The sequence below is a fragment of the Columba livia genome, chromosome 2, assembly GCF_036013475.1.
Source record: "Columba livia isolate bColLiv1 breed racing homer chromosome 2, bColLiv1.pat.W.v2, whole genome shotgun sequence".
NCBI lineage: Eukaryota > Metazoa > Chordata > Aves > Columbiformes > Columbidae > Columba > Columba livia.
The window spans coordinates 117,965,327-117,985,117 of NC_088603.1; the positions used below are offsets into that span (position 1 = coordinate 117,965,327).

Here is a 19,791-nt window from a genome sequence, read left to right on the forward strand (position 1 = left end):
TATTTGGGTAGAACGTATCAGCGACTGGAACATTAGTTATGAAATGTTGTTAGATGTTGTTAATACGTTTAAATTGAAGCTCCAGCGTACTCTCATACACAGTCCTTGAGTGAACAGTTAGGCCGGAAGCTCAGACCTTGAGAGGGCCTTTTTTCACAGCTTATTTTTCACAATTGATTCCTTTTCTCTTCTCTCTCTCTCTCCTTTTTTTTTTTTCAATAAGACAATCCTCCCCTACCTTGCAAAAGCTGTGGGTTTGATGTGGCTTTGTTTTGGAAAGTGGTAGCACCCACTTGTATACTATTTGTGAGTCATCAATGTCATTAGGTATTAACGTGCTTAGCTGAATTTTGATATATAAGGCCCTGCTCCATGTTGTCTATGCATCTGTATTAACTAGCTTCTTAACTATTGCATTTTTCTACTTGGCAAGTATTCTCAGCAGAGGTACCTACAGCAGTTGTTTCTGAAACGGCAGCATTTGTAACTGATAACTGTAATGTTACCATTGTTTTTTTGTTTTTTTTTTTTTTAATATTATATTTTTAAATCTCCCCTTTGAAAAGCAAATACATGGAACGGTTATCATGGAATACAACAAAAAAACTACCACAATCCAGAAGCTTTTACAGCAAAATACAAAGCAGTACAGCTAATCTGTGCCTTCTTGTACACAAAAAGTGTGTAATGCACAATGAGAGCAGTAGGTTCCTAGCTCCACAAATTCATGTAACTCCACTGAAGCCACTTCTGAGGAGATCTGCCCTGACTCTGAGTGTCTTTCCTGTGAAACTATTGATGGTGGAGCACCTAGCACGTACACTGGAGCAGGATCAAACTACACATGCATCAGGGAAGGGAAATAAATGCCCGAATATATACATACATCAATGTCTGCAAGGTGGGGTGACTGCATTTCTTAGCTTACTGGGCAAGGCGAGGAAGGAGACAATGATAATGAAAAAAAAAAAAGGTAAGGAATCAATATCCAAGAAGCTTTTTAAAAATTATTTGTACAGTGCATCACAAAACCACAGCAACAAAGAGAAGGTCAAAGTCCCGAAGAACATGGATTGCAATGATCAGAGGCCCTTTCAGATGGTGTAGAGTCCATGCCTGTGTTAATCCCAAAGTGACTTGTTTCAGGAAGAAGGAATATTTTGAACACCAGCAGTAGTTCTGTTCTTCTCAATGACTTGACTGAAGATGAACACATTCCACACTTGTAATTAGATTAGTATTAAGTCAGCCCATTTCTCACTTCGGGGCTTCACGTCCCAAACAAGTGGGAGTTCATAGATTTTTTTATTACCGATCACGTAACTTTGTCTCCTTCGGTATTTAACTACTGCACCCCTGATAACACTGGCCACTGCTCAAAGTAATGACTTGGTTTTGTCAGATTTAGATCTATTTAAGAACACTGTAAAATAACAAATGTTTCTGTCAATAGATCTCCATTATAACTTTTTCAACATAAGTAGGAAGAAATGGCATCACAAACATTTTTGGAGCTCACACAAGAGCTGACTTCCCATGGCAACCTCTGTGTGCAATCCCAGCTGGTTTAGTGTGATCCAAGTGCCATGCTAGTCCCTGGTTGCAGGAGAAAGGCTTCTCAAGGCTGAATGATAATAAGTTATGACCTTCCATGTTTTATATACTTATTTCCTCTTTTATTTTCCTATCTGAGCACTTTGGAGGATGAAAAATAGCTGCCAAACATTTTTAGCTTGTTTGTTTTTAAGTAGGCTTTTGAACTGACAAGACATGAAATCCTTAGACCAAAGGACAGCATTTTTCAGTAGTTTACAAATGTCTGAAAGTAGAGACGCTGAATATATTTACCTCAGCCATGATTTTACTGTCATAATAAGATTTTTTTGCTTTGCTGCACACACCAGGACTTTAAGATTACGTTAGCTTATGCTGAGCTAAATCCAGATATGGGATTTGGTTGTAAAATATACAAGGAGAGGTTTGTGGCTGCAGAAAGTCTCTACAATCCCCTTTCCATTAGAAGATATTAGCAGGGTTGAAAGGCCTCCATTGCTGTAGTGCTTTCACACAATCCCAGCTAAAGTCATGTTGACCCCCTTGTTCACACCCCTGCCAGGCTGCCAGTGGACCTCTTCCAGATAACAAGGCCCTTGCACAGAATCCGAGAATGTCAGGGATTGGAAAGGACCTTGAAAGATCATCTAGTCCAATCCTTCTACCAGAGCAGAACACTTAGATGAGGTTACACAGGAAGGTGTCCAGGCGGGTTTGATTGTCTCCAGAGGAGACTCCACAACCCCCCTGGGCAGCCTGTTCCAGTGCTCTGTCACACTCACTGAGAAGAAGTTTCTTCTCATATTTAAGTGGAACCTCCTGTGTACCAGTTTGAACCCATTGCCCCTTGTGCTATCTCTGGTTGTCACTGAGAAGAGCCTGGCTCCATCCTCATGACACTCACCCTTTACATATTAATAAACATGAATGAGGTCACCCCTCAGTCTCCTCCAGGCTAAAGAGCCCTAGTTCCCTCAGCCTTTCTTCATAAGGGAGATGCTCTACTCCCTTAATCATCTTTGTTGCCCTGTGTTGGACTCTCTCCAGCAGTCCCTGTCCTTCTTGAACTGAGGGGGCCCAGAACTGGACACAGTACTCCAGATGGGGTCTCACCAGGGCAGAGTAGAGGGGAAGGAGGACCTCTCTCGATTTACTAACCACCCCCGTTCTAATACACCCCAGGATGCCATTGGCCTTCCTGGCCACAAGGGCACATGCTGGCTCATGGTCATCCTGCTGTCTACCAGGACCCCCAGGTCCCTTTCCCCTACACTGCTCTCTAACAGGTCATTCCCCAACTTATACTGGAACCTGGGGTTGTTCTTGCCCAGATTTAAGACTCTACACTTTCCCTTGTTATATTTCATTAAATTTTTCCCTGCCCAACCCTCCAGCCTGTCCAGGTCTTGCTGGATGGATTTCCAGCGATGGCTTGTCTTGACTAAAAGGACATGAACTCGATGAGTGGTGCTCACCTGCGCTTTGTGCAGCCCTCCAGTCCCTGCTCCTGACCTGCAGGAACCGGAATGGGCACCTCCTGAGCGCACAGCCCCTGACAAGGGTCGCCCACCCACGCGGTACCAGTGTCTGAGTAAACCCCCGTGCTCCCCCTCAGCAGGATCATCCACAATGGCTGGGGTTTAACTAGTATCATTTGATGATTCATTTGCAGTGCTTATTTTTCTAAAAATTGCGTAGAGTGTTCTCAAAAGCAAAGCAAAGAAAAAAGCAGCTGTTATGAAAAGAGAGGAAGAAAAAACCTCACACGAACAAAACACAGAGCTTTAAAGCACCAAACCCACATTGTTAGGGTAGGAAAAAAAAACCCAACAATTTGCCACGTCTTATCTTTAAAAATATAACTCTATTTCTGATCTTTTCAAGGTACTATCCATATTTTAGACAATTAACAGTGACACTTGTGAGTCTAAGAACATATGGATTTGAATTCAGTCCTGACTCGTGTTTCTTACTTTTGTGAGGCTTCACAGAAAATAAACCAGGGAATTTTTCCCTCGTGTAAGAAGACATGCTTTTATATTCAGTACTAGTGAATTTTAGGCATATAATATTGATACTGAAATGAATACACAGTTTTTTGAGTGTAAGAAGCATCAGAACCAACCAGTCCAAATTTTACTCTGTCTTATCACTGAGTACGAAGATGGACTTTGTTGTGCTTCTCTTTATTCTAGCATAGCTTATATAGAATTTGATTCAAAAAGCAGAAAATAATTTTTCAGTGCTGTGTAATGTTTTGCAAAAAGTATTTGCTCTCTGTAGAAACAACTGACCAATAGAAACTGTAACTGAAACTTCCCATTCAGAAATTTCTTAACATTTCGTTTAAAAATTCATTATTGAAATGGAGCATTTCAGCATCTCCAAATCAGTAGTTTTCTTTCACCTCAGCCTGAACTTTAATTTTTTTCTTCTTAAGCTACTGTGGCAGTTTGTCCCTTCCCTCATGTCTCCAGTCGGTCACGCTGTCCAGCCCAGAGATATTATGGTGTGTCACCAGTGTGCAGCTTCTGTGTCCGCTGGGGAGGTTGCATTTACCGCCGAGGTGACGCTTTGCCCAAAAGCAGCCCCATAGACCAGTCCACAAGCACCAAAATTAGGAGACCAGTGAGGCACCCCAGCATTCCAGGGAGATGCAGTTTAGTCCCAGAACAAAGCATTCAGTCTGCTTTGGAAGTGGTTTTTTTTTTTTCCTTTGTGACTTAAACTTGGCTTTTAATGAAGTACTTCATTTGGGTTTTGCTGATGAAAGATTTCAGTTTTCAGCTCAAGTTAAAGCACTTCCATGCTGAAACGCCCGCTGTTTGGTTTTGTTCTGCTGACCAGCGCTTTTCTGAGATTCTCTTATTCTTTGTTTGTGTGGGTTGTAACTGGGAAATATCGTTGTTGTGAAGCCTTCTCCTGAGATGCATTTCCTGTTGTTCCAAGTAGGGAACTATGGAACCAGTGCTCTCTCTGAAAGTGGGAGAGAGACGTCAAGGTCAGATGATAAATTTTCTTTCAGACTCATAGACACATTTATGTTGAAGGTCCCGACCAACTTGGAGCCCAGAGAAACACAAAATTCCTGCCTCTGTGTGTGTATTTAAGGAAATAACCCACAGATGAGTCATGAATGCAGCATTAGTAATGACCCTACCCACACCACAGCTGCTGAACCTTCCTGCAAGGAAGAATGAGCTACAGACCTCCCCCAGATGCCAGGAACATCTCATCAGTACTCCCTGGAGCTGATGGTCTCTGACAGGCTTTCAAACCTGGCACCCACCTTTTAGCTTAGGAGCCTGTGCAGAGAATCCCAGAAAAAAGATCTGTTCCCTGCCCCGTGTGTGAGGTGACCTTCCCACATCCCTTCCATGGGCTCACCTCCTGCGGGATGGAATCTCCCTGCCCCTGGTAGTTGTCGTAGCGCTGAATTTACCTTTAAGCCGTGAAGCTGCCGCAAAGAATCACACTGGATGAGTGAATGCATGCAAATAAATGTAAACCCCAGAGAATGTGGTAATTTCTGCAATCTTAATATTCTGGCTATATGCATATTAGCATTTTCTTTGATGGACTAGCTTTCCTTTGACATAGGACGTCATTTATTTTTTTAATGACCTTTGTAATGGCAATTCATGAAAAAGGGGTAGAAATAGTGCAGTGTTGTTTCAGAATGGACTAAAAATCCTTTTGTGATTCTTCTTGTTAAGCAAGCAAAGTTTCTTCCAGGGCAACACAAAATATGAGTTGAAAGTGGGATGAGAACAATTAAGATCCAAGAAAGGGCATGTAGAAGGCTAGGATTAATGCAAGCTGAAAAGCGAAATTTCAGCTGAAGAAGAAAAGACTGATAAATATATTGAAAGCTTTTGATGGCTGCAAAATATATGGAATGGCAGCTCATTTCATTTTGGATTCTGCTTTTAACTGTCAGTTTACTACAACTGAGTTTTTGTATTCATTCTAAAGAACATTTTGCAGAATGGCATTTCTTCTGTTCCTGAGTGTGATCTGCAAAATAAATTTGAAAGATTTGCAGTATGAAGGTGCGTTCTCTCAGTGTTTTCATTAAACCTAGATTTAATTGGTTTTTCTTTTTGAGTTGAGATCTATCATGCTTTTTTCTCCTTTGCATTTTGCTTTTCTGATTTGCTATTGTTTTGTCTTCTTCTGGACCAGTGCAAGCCCGTGTATTGAAAATAAGCCGTTTTCATAAGAATCACAGAATGTTCAGGATTGGAAGGGACCTTGAAAGATGATCTAGTCCAATCCCCCTGCCGGAGCAGGAACACCTAGATGGGGTTACACAGGAAGGCGTCCAGGTGGGTTTTGAATGTCTCCAGAGAAGGAGACTCCACAACCCCACTGGGCAGCCTGTTCCAGTGTTCTGTTACCCTCACTGAGAAGAAGTTTCTTCTCATATTTAAGTGGAGCCTCTTGTGTTCCAGTTTGAACCCATTGCCGCTTGTCCGGTCATTGGTTGTCACTGAGAAGAGCCTGGCTCCCTCCTCGTGACACTCACCCTTATAAACATTAGTGCAATCACCCATAAGTCTCCTCCAGGCTAAAGAGCCCCAGCTCCCTCAGCCTTTCCTCATAAAGGAGATGCTCCACTCCCTTAATCATCTTTGTGGCTCTGAACTGGACTCTCTCCAGCAGTTCCCTATCACTTCACATTTGGAAACATGTTCATGAGTCCTGCTGTCTTCTTAAGCTGTGTGATGTCTTGCAGTGGAGCCAGGGTAGGAGCTTGCTGCTGGATTGCTCCCACTCTCAGTGTTACGAGCTACTCATCTCTCTAAACGAGAGGTATGTGAACCTTCCCAAAAGTTGCCTCTCCATGGTTCTTCTTGTGGATACTTGACCTGACAGATGCTTCTTAAGAGTCACTCAGTGTGCTACTGTGTATTTGGAAACGTGTTTTGTTTTTTTGACAAAACTCCTTTGTGTTTGCAGGCTTTAGCAGGCCTTTCTGACTAACAGCCATTCCTACTCTCTTACGGTTTCTGTGATCCCAGGTGCTGTTGCTGATCTCAAGTTGTAAGAAGAACAGTGATCCTGACTCCAACACAAGTGTTGCCAAGCAGATGGGCTGTTTTTATGCATGGCTCTGTTTCCCTTTCCATTCTCAGTGTCAGCTGTAAGAAAACCTACCGCTTTGTGTGCTTTAAAGAAGGACCTTCACTGGCTCTTGGTCTTAGACCAGGGGTGTCAAACTCATTTTCACTGGGGGTGCCATCAGCCTCACGGTTGCCTTCAAAGGACTGGATATAATTTTAGCACAGTATAAACATAGGAGTAGTTACATTTATACTGTCCTAAAATTACATTCAGCCCTTTGAAGGCAACCTCCAGGCTGATGTGGGCCCCGGTACAGATGAGTTTGACATCACTGTCCTAGACTGTCACCTCAGAGGAATGTCCAGAATGAGAGAGCAGCCACACATCTCACTTGATGTTCCTGGTACCGGAGGCATGTGAGTTGCTGGTGAAGTCTGTTCTCTTGAGTGGCCGGATCCAAAAGCTTTTGACCTTAAAATCAAGGAGAGAGGCTCCGTGGCAGTGCTGGTAACAGTTCCCAGCCTGCTGAGATGTGGTTTGGGAGGGGATGTGAGGCTTTTCAGGTTCTAGGGAGACCAGCTGGAATAAAAGTGGTCCTTTGTTGCATTGCTGCCATGTGAATAAACAGTCTCTGTGAATGTTTTAGTGATGAATTTGGGCTACGAATTCATAAAGTTTAGGCTTTAGTATCTTGCTGACTTCTCCACAAGGGAGCTGGAGTTCTCAGGCCATGTTGCAACGCTACCAACCCTCACAATACTCGGCTTTTTTTTAGCAGGGGACTTCTAGATGGTACAAGGTGTTCAACTAGAACAATGTTATCCTTTATGGTATTACAGAACCTTGGAAATAAAGTAAAAAACCATAAAAAATTGAAAACCACCATTTTTGAGATAGCACTATGATTTCAGGGTGATTTGTATTGATATTCTCCATTTTCTTTTGAAAATAGAACTAGTATCAAATACATTTTTTATCTGGAATTAGATCAAGCATGAAGCAAGTAGCTAACGTAGACCATTTAAGTACTGCTATACCACAGACCTATTTGAAGTTTAGGGCTTAATAAAGTAATTTTTAGAAGTTAGGAATAGCAGTTTGGATTAGAGTTGCAGATGTAGCAGTATCCCTTAATCTGAATTAATTGATTCTAGGAAGTGAAAGTCAAGTGCACAAATCTACTTTATGAGCAAAGATAATAGATTTTCAGGTGGAGTGTAGGAGTGATTTACATCAGCATACACTTATTGGTATTTTTCATACTTTTGTTGAGGAAATTATTGCATTATTTTATTCCTTCCTCTTCTTCTAGCTTGTGTGTCTGAAAATGGGAATCATGTTGGTTTTCAAGGATCACTGGATGTTTGCTGAGCATCTAAAACCAAGAAAGTAATAATTCTATTTTAGAAGGCAAGTGAAAATGACTTCTAATTCTTCATTGTGAGTTGTGTTGAGAATAGGATAGTTTGCATTGCAGAGAATTATCATAAAGTGTGTTTGGAAAATTTATTCAAGGAAGAAAAGCTGAAAACAGGCTCAGTCAACTGACGTGCTACGTTTCATTCTGCCTTTACCCTTAGCTCCCACAGCAGAAGAAAGTGTAATTTCTAATTAATGACATTCTTCAGTATTTGACACAATATGAATCTACTGTGCCTTCCAGACTTTGCTGAGGATGGATGAGTTAAAAATATACCATATATTGACAAGGTATCCTAGCAGAGGTTTTCTTTTGGAAATACTTTTAAGAGTTGATGGTTATCATTGTCCTATCAACTGTAATTAATTATAATCATTAAGATAGCAGAAATATATACTTGAGGAATAAATGTGAGCAGGACAAACAACCTATGGCAGCAGTAACTTTATGCCAAGAGCTGTGCTGTGCAACCCAATGGAGTTTCTTGTAGTGTGTGAGGTTCAGTGCGTGTGTGTGTCTCCCTGGCTTAGAGCCTGGGATAAATACCTTGATCTTCTCTTTTGGGCACATAAAGTGGCACTAAGAAATCGTTTTTGTGACGCCCTGTAGGAGAAAATCTAATACCAAATTGTTTCTGCTGTGCTTCATTAGAGGTGCTTGCAACTGAATTGCTATTGATTGGGTTTTAAATCTGATTCTGCATTTTAAAAAGTTGTAACAGAAAAATGACAGTGATATATGTGCACCTCAGAAGCCCTCTGTCAGATGTGAACGAAACTGCGGTTTATCAATGACCTGTTAATGGCAGAGAAGCCAATGACTGTTCACAACCCGAAGGCCTTGATCCTACAATCACTTAGGAATTGTGAGTCCTTATTGAAGTGGGAACTGCACTGAATGTCATGGGATTACTCACGTCGATAAAACCAAGTGAGTTTGAGGGATCCTGGATTCAGCACCTGTGGGAAGCTGTTCATGGAGGAAAAAAGCTATGATCAGATAATCAACATCAGAAATGCAAGTATGAGAAAGGTGCCAGTGCTCGTGATGCTAAAAGTTTCCCTGTGCCCTCCACTCACAACAGCAAAATATGCAAGGTTAATAATGTAGAAATAATACGGTTTGTGGTGTTAATTGATAAGAATTGTTCTGCCACTTTTGTGACCAGCTTATGCAGGTGGCTGAAGTCAGTGGGTTCTGCCACTCAGGTGAGGCTGAGCTTTCACTCATTTTCACTATTCTGTACTTTGCCTTTGCTTTGTGCAGGCACCGTGGTTTTTAAGCCACATTGCTGGTACATGTGGCATTTCCTTATCTTTAGCACAATAATGACATCAGACACACTATTAGGAAATGCCGAGACATCTTCAGGTCCTGCTATGGCAAAGGAATTAAAGGGGTATTTAGATCTTGTAGAGGCACCTGGCATCTTGCATAGGTGAAGTTGTCCTGAAACACTTGTTTGTGCAGCAGAATTCCACAGCTCAGTTGGAGATGGGCCTGTAAGGACTCACCAGGTGGTGTGAGAGCCTCTAATAATCCCACCTCCTCATCCTCACCTTCCTTTTCACCCATCCTTCCTCGCTCTGCCTTCCTCCTCATTTCCCCTTCAGAAATGCCCTATGGATTTGGTCACCAGCCCAGCAACCCAGGGCACTGGCTCCCTGTGCTGCAGGAAAACAACAAAACACTCTCTTCAGCACTTACTGCCAGTCAGCCATCGCTTATCTTCTGTGATTAAGGTTTTTCAGAGAGTTTAGCACTCCTTGTTTGCAGGGATAGCACATTTAAAAATGAGTTTGTTTTTTTAAGTTTGTGTCTTTCTGGACTTTTTCCTTTTTTTTTTCCCCCTCTGTCTTCCTTTATTTTAATTCTACCTCTTCTTCAGTCACAATAGTTAAAAAGAGGAAAAATATACAAGGTATGTTTTGAAGGCAAATATTTTGAAAACTGGAAAAAATAAGAACAATTCATACAGTTTTCACTAAAAATAGAAGTATTTTCAGAGAGTAGTAATATTTATAGCTTCGTTGACCGTGCTATGCACACATGTTAAAATGGTCCTTCAAATGATTATCTCCCAAAGTAAGTAGTTGCATCAAACCTAAATTCTCCATGCCATGACAGTTTTGTTTTAATTGGATGAAGACCCAGATCCACTTTGGCCAGTGCCCTGGGTGAGAACTCATTGTGTTCTGGAAGTGTTTGAATTATGAATCTGTGTCCACTGACCAAAATGGTTTGAAGGTCCTCTAACGGATTTCATTTTGAAATGTTAATAAACTTGAATTTTTTAAGACATATAAATACAGTCCCATGGCAGTGCTATCCCAACTCTAATGATGTGTCTGTTCTCTGTTAATCTCAAAGTAAATTAATAGCTATTCTATTTTCTTTTTGTTTTCCTGGGGACAATATTGATTGATTAAAAAAACAAACAAACAGCAACAAAAACCAACTATATAAATAAAGAGCCAGATGGGATCCAGATCAATGTGAATTACTTTTTCACATCTGCCTGCCTAAACTTTTGTCCCCCTTTGCATTGAGGTTCATTTCCACCAAAGTTGTAAGAAAGAAAATGTGGGTAAATATCCTTGGTGTAGTGGTGATTTTAATGTGTTTTTTTTTCAGTTTTCTTGTGTTACTGCGAGAGTACAACAAGGGAAAGACTATTATTTAGTTATTATGTGCTTGTATGTGTTTTCCTGTGAGAAAGAAAACAAACAATTTTGTGGTTTATCCTATATTGCATCCACAGCAATGTCTGTGCAGCACTATCTAGCTGAATTCAGTACCAGGCTTGAATGTATCATCTTCTGATCATGAAATTGTTTGAACAGTGACACCCAGAAATAGCCTGTCAAGGTGGTTGAAAAATAATATCCCATAGAGACCTTAGACACTTTGGGAAGAAACTTGAAATACAAAATAGCCTGCTGGCAAGGAAAACATATTGTTTCCAAAGCACAACAAGCATCACTTGTTGCTCTTCTTCTCCTGAGTGTTAAGCTACTTTCTATGATGACATCAGGTATGATGGACCATCCTCAGCCTACTCCAATGACAACATCTTTCAAGAAACGTGGATTTTTTTTTCCCAAAAATGGTGAAATGCAAAGCTTAGAAGTTTTTGAATGTATCGTCCTACTCTCCCTAATTTCTAGACAGTTTGAGGAAAATTACTTTTTTCTTTGATATGTTGTTTGCAAATTTGTAGTTGGGGGTGATCGTTTCAGAAAAACGCAGAATATACAGCACAGTAAGTTTCACTTTCTATGGTCATTGACAAAAAGTGCCTTTGTTTTGGCCAATCTTGCTTTTCAACAAAATTAAGTCACATCGTGTTCAGCTTTATCCGACTTACCATCCCGTATGTAGTTTAAAGTGTTACTTCTACGCTCTTTTGATTTATAAGTACTGCTGTGGGGGTCAGTGTTGAAGCCCTGGTCTGTAGTCTGAGCAGCACGTCATGGTTATGGCACAACTCTGCCAATGGCCAGATGTCATGTAGCTGCAGCGAAGTGCTTGGGTCAAACAGCTTGGCTTGGGCAGATTAGTTCAAATAACACTCGCTTGTCTACCGTACTAGAGAAAATACTGGAAACAGAAGAATCAAATAAAAAGTCTGTGTGTCTTTCCGTCAACGTTGATGTGAAAAAATATTTAAGTCATACTCAAAAAAATCAAATGTTTGTCTTAAATATGCCTTTGAGTAGAGAATGAGTTAAACTCAAGTTAAAACATCGTGTAACCTGTGACCAAAAATTTTTACCTCTGGTTACACATAAAACACTGCACTCATAAATGAACTCCAATGTGTTCTTTCAGCTAAGAATGTTCTGTCCAAGCAAAAAGAGTGTGCATGTGATAATGAAACTGGCATTGATTTTATTGTTTAGGGGAGAGGGGACTGTAAGTAAAGCTTCACTACATGAAGTCTCTGTAGGGTTTAGGCAGATGCTCTAGTAACATGTGTATTAATTGCTTTTTGCATATGAAGAATTGGTTCCTCCAGCCATTACCAACTAGTAGCATGTGCGATTCTGTCTGCTTCACCAGCCGTGCACAGGAAATCCAGTGTCAAGCCACTGCGTGCTTGTATGATTCATAGTTGCTAGAAAGATAGACTTATTAGTCATCTACTGCACTGCCCTTCCTATATAGAATTATTCTGTATTGTGCTGTACATTTACTACTTTTTTTTTTGTTGGTCTGATTTTAAATTATCAAAGTAATGGAGCTCCCACCACTTCCCTCAAGAAAAATGTTCCAGAGCATAACAGATCTACTGTCAAGAAATAGATTAATTTCCTGATATTAATATTTCCTTTATTAACAAAATTTCTTTGCACCAGTTACTGCCTTCTGTGCATTTTCCTGTGAGCTCACTTCGAAACTTAGGCTTTGCACCCTTCAGATATGTCTTGTTTATTTTCACCTACTACATGTGCGTATGAAGGGGTACAAATTGACCTCCACAAGCTTAGAAATTTGGCCTGTGTTTAGTAGATGTAAGCCAATAAAATTGCTAAAACTAATTGGTTCGTTTTAGAGCAACACATCTTTGTAACAGCTTCAGAAGTAATTACAAACAATAGGTAAAAAATTCATGTGATCTGAAAGTTGATCTCCTAGGCCACTTTTTACAAAGGCTGGTTGCAGTATCTGATGTAAGCAGGCAGAGTTAAATTAAGGTAAAACCCTGTGTGGGTGTTGATTTTGATTTGAGTTTTGCAGTGTTATCTAGAGGAGTGGTAGGATACTTCAGAGAGCTGAAGAATTTATAGTTTCCCAGCAGACGTACACTCCTGTGTGAGCTTCCCCAGGCTGTTTCAGTGCAAACTTCCATAGAATCATAGAATTGTTTCAGTTGGAAGAGATCCTCGGGATCATAAAGTCCAACCATAACCTAACTGAACTCTGGCAGTAAATCATGTCCCTAGGAACCTCGTCTAAACGCCTTTTAAACACTTCCAGGGATGGTGACTCCACCACTTCCCTTAAAACCAAAGTCAGTGTTGGCTGGTGGTAGCTGTTACTTCTGCCCTGAACTGAATGAAGAGCGCTTACTATTCATCACAAATCCATGGCACAAGGTGTTTCTTTAAGATTTGCCTTTCTGCTTTGCATTCAAATGAACTTTGTTACCTCAGATAAGAGGCAGTAGCTTAGCACAAGATATGTCAAAATTCATCAGACACTCACCTGACTACACATTAAACCTATTTTGAATGGGTATCAGTTGAACAAAAAAAAAAATCTTAAGTGGAAATAACGCATCAGGTTTGCATTAGCTGGATTCTGTGTGCAAGAATAAAATCTGACTTAAACAGTGCAACCTTATGACGTCTTGTAAATGCATATATACTTCAGTGGCTCGACTCAACAGAATGCTGAGCAAGTCTCCTTTCCCTCCTGCTGCTTTGAAATTTGCCATCATGAATTTCTTTTGCAATCTTTAGTTCGCATGAATGACTTCCAGGTGGCTTACGTGCTTTTAGCATCCATTTGTTTTCCCTCTGTCCTGGTCTTGGACAAGCTAATTTCACACTGGTCTTGCCCTAACTGCCAGCCCTTTTTTCTGCTGAATTTCCTATGAAATTCCAGGTCACAACAATTGCTCTTCTGCTTTGAACAAAGGTTAAGCCATGATGCCGTAGCCTGGATGTGAGCTGGTATAGCAGGTTAGAACAGAGACGTTGTTCCAAAAGCTGTAAAGTTCATCTGTTTTATTAAGGATATACCATTCTTTTCACAGGAAGTGACTATGTTTTGTAGGATAACATTTCCTTAGACAATGCTTACAGTAGAATTCAAGGATTTTGAAAAGGAAATGTTTTCTAACTGAGGTTAAATGTGAGCATGAGCATAAAGAAAACTTGATTTTACAGAATCTATTCTATAGTCATAGCATCTGCTTTATGGAGGATGAAATAAATATCTGCAATGCAGAGAATAAGACAGCAGACATGACTCTGCCCTTTGCTCAACAATATCTCCCACTTCTTGAAATATTTGAATCCTAAATGGCCAGCTTATCAGTCATTTGAAGTCAATGAGAAGACTGCAAATGACATCTCATGTTGTTTTGGTGTATTTAGCGTTCCTGTCTAAATATCCAAGGAAGCCGTACCAGAGCAACAAGAGAAGATCATACAGTTAAGAAAAACCAAGCATCCGAGCTCCTTCAGTCTTTGCCAGGTTACTCGCAAAAGCTGGGTCATAGAAGGGAGACACCGGCTTCTCAGATAACACATCTTAACGTACTTTTTTTAAGCTCATTTTCAAGAGCCAGTGTGCTGTTTTATTCTGTAAAATGGAATAAAACGAAAGTCAAAACTGAACTGGTCTTTTGGGTTTTGTCCCAATATTTGCTCTAATTGGCATTGCTAAGGCTACTGTGAACATATTGCAAACACTACAATCAAAAGTTGAGTGTTTGAACAGGCTTTTCCATAGCTTAGCTGCTCAGGCTTTTTTTACCTAGAATATGATCTTATTGTCACTGAATGATCAGACTGTCCCTTTTGTTAACTCAAACTTTTTTAAAAGGTAGTTTTTAAATTTTAATTTGATCCGTAGATTTTATCTGATAAAGCTGACTGTGCAACATGCCTGAAACGGCATTGGGGTTATTTTATGTAGTATAACTGACCATGCATAAAATTAATGTAGTAAATTAAGCCCTGACAAATTAGTTTTTTGTCCCTTTATTTTCATTGAAGTCTGGGTGGGCAGAACATATGGAAACTCCATATATTTAACAGTCTTTACAGGATTGATGCTGAAAAGGTAAAAATACTCATGGGGTATTTTGGGGTGTATTTAGTTGTCTCACTTGGATCTGTAGACTTCTTATCAAGAGGTAGGTCCAGGTTAAATGTTGTTGAAAATAGCAGGTATGAAGTAGCTGCTCTGTATGGAAAGCAAATATTAGTACAGAGGAAGTAAGTTTTCTAAGACCCTGCTATACATACGTTTGTCGAAGTGAACCCTTTTGGAATTTTATCAGCTGAGGCAAGAAGCAGGAATTGCCTTTGCAAATCCAAATGGAAGCCTTACCTTAAAAAGTAACTTGGCAGAGAGCAGGCGGGAATCCTGCTCTACTCAGCATTTGCATTCAACTTAAGTCCTGCCACATACTACCACTGTTGTGGTATATTGTGTATTTTGCTATTCAGGTTTACTCATCTATATAATTTTCTATCTGAAAATGGTGACTTTGCAGATTTATATGATGAACTCTGCGTTTATGTCGAGAGATGAATGATTTAATAGCGCAGAGAAAACAGCAAGAAGTCAACAAGGGCAGCAGAAATATGTCTGTAAGAGTGTACAGAGCTGTGATGTCTCACCAGGTAATGTAGCTGTCGTGTTCTGATATCATGTCTTGATCCTCGGGTAGATCTGGTGGTGAAGTCAGATGATAAAAAATTTGTGACCTCACTGCAGTAAGAAATTAAGCTACAGGACAATTGACATCACTGGAGGTGTATGGGAAAGGTTCCTGTTGAGAACAGCAATTGTGAAGACATGTTTATCTACAAACTGAAGTGCAAAATGTTTCAAAGAAAAACTGCTTATGAAGGAATTTGCTCTCTTAGTTTACCACAGGAAAATTCTTCTAAAGATATTGTAGAACAGCTTAGTAGAACAATAAAAGCAATTGCTATCCTGAGTGTATACAGAAAAGCAAGCCTTTTTTAGCAAAGGTAGAAATTAATTCTGTCACATACTAATGAAGTGCCAGATTTTCAGACAGAAAATACAATTTCATTACCTACTCGTCTGTCTTTTCTAAACTATTCTGAACTCTTAGTAGCAAGTTAACGTGCAAGTTCTTGATAGTTGTATGGCAGTGTATAGACTACAGATACAGAATTTGGCAAGCTATTTTAGTTTGACCATTTGGTTGTTTTATGTGCAAATAGCCTATACCAGTAAGTGTATGTGACTCCTTCCGCGCATACTTCTGTCATGTCATAAATGTAGTGACCTTCAACAAATGAGGTTAATGGCTTTTGTGTCCCGATGCTGTTTGTCCAACAGAGATGTAAATCACAGCACTAAAGGGCTGGATTTGCAGTGTTCTTTGGCTTGTTCAAAACATTTTTTAAAAAATGGCAGCTAAGAAGGTTTTAGGATATAGGATACAGATAAACCTCTAATTGCCATCTTCATTATCTTTCAAGTGAAAAATACTTGTGTTCTAGTGACAAAGACCTGGTTTAATCGTATAAAAAATATTTTCAGAGTCATTTAAGGATAAGTAAATATTTATTACTGGTGAAGAATCGTAGTAAGCCGGAGCAGAATTTTATTAAGAAATGACCTTATACTTAATGATTATGTCATAAACTTGAACTGCAATAATCTACTTTCAAAAGACGGGTCAGTGACTCTTATCACACTGTAGTAAAGGCTGTCACAGAGGAAGATGTGCAGTAGGCTAAAGAGGATGCTCCTGGGACCTGGCAATTAACACCTCCTGAGCACACAGTGTTCACAACAGTGCTTACTCTGCATGTGGCAGAAGCATTAGGAAAACTTGTCTTGTTTCATGGTTTGGTGGTTGTTTTTTTTTTTCCAGTAACAAAATTCACAGTTACTGAAGTTTAATTTATGTATAGATTAGGTGAAAAAATTCCAGGCACTTGTGCATAAGACTATAGGAAGTATGTTAACCGTTCCTCCTACCCTCAGCATGAAATTTTCAGAGAGGGTCACCACTGCTGTGTGACAGATGTGTGCACGGTAAGACTGAGCACATCACTGACCAAGGGCTAGAAGAGATTTATCACTTCAGGTTGGCTCTTCCACTGCTGCTTTTCACAATGGAGTCAGGTGCTGTTGGGAATGCTGTGTGTTCAGGCCCGTGAACTGCTGTGATCCTTTCCCCTCACCTGCTCCTAAATCTTCCTATACAAGAGGCTCTTTGCAGCTGGCAAACATCTTCAAATGCTGTGTGAAAGACTGCAGAGAAGTCCCCCTGCGTATCTCCTCTGTCCTTCAATACTCTTCCTTTGCACATTCGTCTTCTGTGAAGCGAAGGGCCTTTGTGCTGGAGCTGGGAGCCAGGGCGGAATCTCACTTCACCTATTGATCCAGTAACATTGATGGAAATGGTACACATACATTTCGTGTAGGATTTACTGTCATTGTTATATGAGTGTTCTATAGAGAAAACTCTTAAATATCAGGGACCAAAGATATTCTTGAATATAAAGCATTCAAATTAAATAAGCTAAACCACCAAATTCCTATCCAGATTGTCACCATCCCCCCCCCCTTTTTTTAATCCCCAGTTGCCTGCACCTTAGATCTGACAATGATTTAAGACATGTAGATAAATATTATTGTGCATTTTGGAAACTGAACAGTGGGCGCAGGCTCACGCATCTTAGGGACCAGCTGAGTAGTCTTGTTAGCTGAGTATTACTTGCAGACAATTTTTTTTCCTTCTGCTAGTATTACTGCACTATTTGCTTAAAAGGAATTATTGCACAGAGTAAAATGTTAGTATGATGCTGAAGATGTTATTATGACACCTTTAGTCTCTTGGGTTTTTAAAGCTCAGATTAATGTTTCCTGTTTTGTGGAGACCTGATTCACATCCATTGGTTTTGAAAAAGAATTAGTTTTATCAAATAGATGTCAGCGGTACAGGTCACGTCCTGTTCTTTTTCTAGTTTCTGTGTGTCCTGAGGTGCAGACTTCCAGCATCTTGTATGATGGGAAAGGAGCGGGCAGCTGTGGATATTGCTACTACTCTCAACTCACGGGAGAGTCAAAATTCAAAAATAACAACCTGTATTAGGTTTACAGTAAATCTCCTATTAATTGAGGAGCCTTCTCAACAACATGGACCGAAATGATGCTTGGCTGTCAAGTGTCTCTATAAGAGCATCACCATGGAAAAGGGCTGCCAGCAAGATGGAACTTCAAAGCAGATTATCAGCTCCTGCAACCGAATGGCCTGAGGACTGAAAGGACGGGTGCGGGTTTTGGCACTTACCCCACAGTGACTTGCCTCTTGATAAACCTTTTCTCAGGGCAAAATCTGGTAGAAGGTTCCCAGGCGGAGCTGCGGCCTCAATATAGGAGGGAAGGAGCGAGCCTGCAGTCATGGCGGTTCTATTTTACTGCCCTGTTAAATGTGATGCCTTATTGCTATTTTTAATTCAATGCTTTTGTGAGAGTGGAGGCGATAAAACAAATTGTTTCTATGCTTCATTCACACACCTAATGGGAGAACAGTGCAAGGGAGCTGCAAACTGTAATTTGCATGAGGTACAGCAACAAGAATTTCCAAATGCACATGCTTGGAGTATGCTGAAAAGCTGACATTTGCTAATGAAGCCACTTTCATCCCCATTTCTTATTGTATCTAATTATAATTTACAACAACGCCTTACATCTTGAATCCCAGGTTCATTTATGCTGTCCCGTGGTTTTCATTGTAAGTCAAAGAACACCTGACTAAGGGTATATGTGTGACCTTGTAAAAGGCTTTTTGCTGTTTCAGCAGAGGTAAGAAAGACCACCAGTGAGAGGAAAGATTCCTATCAGGGACTAGAAAGAGAGACGCGGGGTTGTGCAAATTGTGGTGCAGTCTGCCTGTGGCCATCCAGATAGAAACCTAAGGGATTAAAGAGCTCTGCAAGTTGAGAGCTAAGAACTTGAGTTGCAGGGCCACGGGGAGTGATCAACAGTGTGAGAGAGATTTAATAAGCCAAGCAGAGGACTGGTGGATTCTATTTCCCTTCTGATTTTTGCATTGAGAGTAGGAGAAGGAGGCCTGGGTGATGTGAGACTTTGCTGCAAGAGCTGAAGGAGAAGGCAGACTACCAAACTGCCAAAAGTAGCTGAACCTCCTGATAGGCAATGAAAGAAATTACCTATGCTTGCTATGAATGCCTAATATTGTACTCAAGATTGTGTGCAAGTGGTATCAATGAGCCACGTGGGTCCTCCACTGCTATTCCAAGAGAGGAAACTAAGGCAGGAGATATGTGATCTCTTAATGTAAATTGACCTTTCTACATATTATGTTTATGTTTGTTCATATAGCCGCTTCGTAATTAGTTCTGCCAGATCTTGGTTTCCATATGTCTTGAGGAATGACAGTGTATTCTCAGATTTACTTCTGTTTATACTAATTCAATACAAGTAAACCTGTTTACCCGAAGGACAAATTATAAATCAACTTTTCCTCAGGTCTGTGTTGGACTTCTCTATATTCCTAACTATTAAAGCTGCTTAATTTTGTATATTCTTCTGTGTTACGAACAGTTATGTAAGTTATGTAAGTTCTGCATAATTTAGCTATGCACTTCTTACATTCAATTCATACAGAGGAAATAATGACAAATAATGTAGGAGGAGGATTTCCAGTTTTTCAAGGCCCGAAGTGATGAAATTATATAGAGATTTATATTTTTATTAAGCAAAATCATGGTGTCTCAAGAACATCTCCATTGCATACGAGCTTGAGTATATATGAAAAAAATAATTATCAAGATTACGTACCTGAATTTCTTTTAAAAAAATGATTATACAGGATTGGAAAATAACATTTAGCACTATAGCTGGAGGAACCTATAGTAGAAAGGTAATACCTGACCATGTGGAAGGTCCTTAAAGCAGACTGTATGTTGTCCACTGCCAGTGTAAACGGAAAGGAGAAGCATTTTTCAAGTAAAGGTAACACCTGGGATATCATCCTTAAGAATCTGGAGCGACAGAAT

General features: G+C 40.1%; 1 protein-coding gene across 7 annotated transcripts in view; it reads left to right on the plus strand.

Moving 5' to 3' along the window:
* The window catches only part of DTNA (dystrobrevin alpha), a 231,979-nt gene that overhangs the window by 12,929 nt on the left and 199,259 nt on the right, over positions 1 to 19,791 (plus strand). The window lies entirely within an intron of this gene.